Here is a 3516-nt window from a genome sequence, read left to right as displayed (position 1 = left end):
AGATGTGGCTTTTATTTCCACTTTAAAGTGATTCTCACCCTCTGTTCCCATAATTTTCTTCCAAGTGAATATGCTTGTTATAAACCCAGCTTGGCCTCATCGTCTAATTCACCAATGTACGGATCACTGTGCATTTTAAAATCAATATGCTCTAAAGTTCAAATTCTTCACTTACTGATGCATGCCAGTGTTTTAATACAAAAATAACTTTAGTCTCCTCGTCATCGTGATTTCAAATGACAAACTAAAAGCCTATCATTTTAAACCATCTGCAGCGCTGGGTAAATATCACTTCGGAACATGATCTGCAGCCATTGAGATCCTTTGTGCAAAACCGCTCATTGTTTCTACCCAAAAAATGCATAAAATAACGACCTCTCCTCCAATTAACTCTACGGCCAAATGCTGTGAACGTCGGGGGATACAAAGAAAGTTTACTGTTTGTTATTTTGGCAGCATTCCATCTGACCCTCGTTAAATAAAGGTTAACAAAGTAATGAGCCGGGCTGAGTGGATGGAGACCGTGCGTTTAAGCGGTTTCAGAGATAACGGCTAGAAGAGAAAGTGCATCTGGTGCTTTTCGATGCCATTCGCAGGGCGACTCATCCGCGGCCGTGTTTCCCAGAGGGTTACAGCGAGTGGACGGGCGCCTTCCCCTCTGTCTGGGTAGCTGGGTCCACGGGCAGTTATTCAACCTACGGATGTCTCCGCTCCTTAGTGCTCAGGAAAACACAATGAAATCGGCTATCACAGCAACAGGCTCCGTGAGAAGGGCCAGATCCAGCCTCCTCTTAGCCGTCGTCCTGTTACGGGGACCTGTCTAAATCTGTAAAATGAGCTGTTCGACTCACATGATTCTAAGTTGCTGTTTAGGGTTTTAGTTCTGCAGCTCCACATGGAATTAAATCAAAATAAAATAAATGCGACTTTGATTTTCGCTGGGATTGAAAAAAGAGAGATTATGACTATGATGAGGCTGCTGTGGTGGACAAGTTTAATTGAGTCTTTGATTTGTTGGAGAATGTCTACAAAGTCAAGACCTCGTCATTCAGGAGCTCGGAACGAGAGAGAGAGAGAGAAAGAGATGAAACGAGGGTGTGAGAAACACACGCGCAGGCAAAAGACTGAGCTCTTCTAGAAGAAGCTGACGACGAAAATGTCAGCAGAGACTAGAATTAATAATAGAGTGAAGTCTACGGCCACGCCACCCTGAACACGTCCGATCCCATCTGATCTCGGAAGCTAAGCAGGGTGGGGCCTGGTGAGTAGTTGGATAGGAGACCACCGAGGACGACCAGGTGCTGTACACGTAAAAAATAAAAAATAAGGGATTGTAAGCTGATGAGGTCCTCATGATCTGTGAGGTCAACCGAGGGTTGCCTCGCCTAAAAAATGATAAATGATAGAGTGAATCGCAAAACTCGACGGGACAGGAAAGAGAAGCATACAGTAAAACAGCAGCCTGGCGGTCCGGAGGAGTGCCACGTGTCCCCGCACGCGAGTGCCACGTGTCCCCGCACTCTGGACGGTGGCGGTCCGCCAGCTTTCACTGAAGTCCCTGGTCGCATGGCCAGGCACGGCTTTCCCCATCTCCTTCTCCAACAACACACGCCTTCGACGTTCGGCCACCGGCCCAGCGGCCCCTCCGGGGCTGCCACGTGCTCTGCAGCTGCCCGGCGGACCGCCTGCCCACCCGCCTGTGCCGTCTCCCGTCCCGCGCTGCCCCTCGGGCCGTCCGCTCCGTGGGGATGCTGTTCCCCCTCCACGTTAATCAACGCCTGCTCGTTCTTCAAGATCGCATCTGAACGTCGCGTCCCGGTCTGTTTTATTACTTCTTCCTCTCTGTCCGCAGGTGCTTTTTCCATCCCGCCTCTTCAGTGGGTATCATACCCTCACCGTGTGTGTACAGCTAGACCGTGAGTGCCTTGTGCTAGCTCTGGCATTGTGTTTTGAGAGATGACATTTTGAAAAATTGGAAGAGGTATGTTATTTAACGGTTACCCTGCACACAGCACAGTTCGAATAGGTGCGTACGTATCTGTGGGTGTACACCTACTTATAAATACGCATTTCTTGCATGCCTTCCCTGGATCGTACAGAAGAGGCCAGTCTGTGTTCTGTTTACTCTGTTTAACGTACATAAAATTTTTGTGTACCCAGTGAACATTAGTGCTATTTAGGAAAGATAGTCAAATACATTTTTTATCTCCCTTCTACTCTATATTCTACATTTTATCCTCTGAATCAAACTATTAGAAAGCCATAATTTTGGTCCACCTAAGCTTAGCCTCTCATAGGGGAGCCTTTCTGAGTTACAGTTTGGCGATGCGCCTTTAGGGTTAGATGTCATCTAGAATTGCTCAAAAAGCAGTCCAGGAAAACTGGCTTCGGTGTGTTTTCTAAAAAAAATATCATTAAGGACATTCTCTTGCTACCTTCTGTGTAAATTGCTATGTGAGATAATTCTAGCATTTAGTGGCAGAAAGATTTTTGTACTTATGATGAGCTAATGTGTTATTTTGTTGTTGAAAAGAGAACTATGTCATCAGGATCCCTCTTAACTTTGGTTGAAAGAAAAGTAGAAGTGAATTTATAGCAAATTTTGGCAACCCCGCTAACTCTCTGACATGCACCATTTTCTTCTTTCCCCTCCGTCGGGAATCTGTATACATAAGACCTTTTGCATAACTTCTCAAAATAAATGTCTAAAATGTTTATTTCTAATTATTTTTATGGACTGGTTAAATGTTTTTCTGCCAAAAGGGTTCTACTTTAGTGATATGCATTCTGCATCAAAGATGTTTTATTCAGCTTCCTTAACCACTTCTTAGTGGTGCAGGTATTACAGGTAAGGAAGGTATCTCCACCAGAAACAGAGCATGGCCCAGAAGTGCTGTCTCCTGAGGCTGCCAACAGGCCTTTCGAAATGCAGGAGGAGGCAGGACGAGCCTCGGCTTTGGGGTGTGAGCCCTGTCCTGGGACTTGGGGACCAGGACGAACGATGGGTTAGGAGAGGCAGCTCATGGGGCACAGGCTTTGTCGTAAAGCCTTGAGGCAGGCAGGGCGATGGGAAGGTGGGGTGAGAAGGCGTCCCTGGGCAGTGCGACGTCAGCCTGGGCATCACTCGGGAAAGAGAACAGCAGCCTTGGTGCCAGTCGCCTGTGGCATCCAGGCCCGAAGACGGACACGCACTTCTGACTCTTGAGTGTCGTGCTGATCTAGGGCCCGATGGGCAAAGCTGCACCTTTACCTCTGGGGACACCTGGGTGTCCTGATTTCACGCTGGAGCATGTTATCACGAGCGGTGGGATTCGGGGTGTGCTGCTTAGACCCCGACACATACCCAGCGGTCCCCGTGCCGGGTCACAGTTCCACCCGCACGGGGGGTCAAGGGGCCTGGCCCAAGCACCGGAGCAGAGGCGGTGTCCGCTGGGCTCCGCCCACTGGCCCACGTCTTGGGGACTCTATCTGGAGCAGAGCCCTGTGGAGGGTAAGGACCTGAGACGCTACCGGAAC

General features: G+C 48.6%; 1 pseudogene; it reads left to right on the top strand.

Annotated features, from left to right (window-relative positions):
- Positions 1-1191: 1191 nt before the first annotated feature.
- Positions 1192-1310, top strand: LOC120602563 (uncharacterized; annotated as a pseudogene).
- The last annotated feature ends 2206 nt before the right edge of the window (positions 1311-3516 follow it).

Source organism: Pteropus medius, unplaced genomic scaffold (genome assembly GCF_902729225.1).
Source record: "Pteropus medius unplaced genomic scaffold, Ma_sr-lr_union100, whole genome shotgun sequence".
NCBI lineage: Eukaryota > Metazoa > Chordata > Mammalia > Chiroptera > Pteropodidae > Pteropus > Pteropus medius.
Note: the sequence above shows the minus strand (reverse complement) of the source record. Positions and strands in the feature narration are given on the sequence as shown.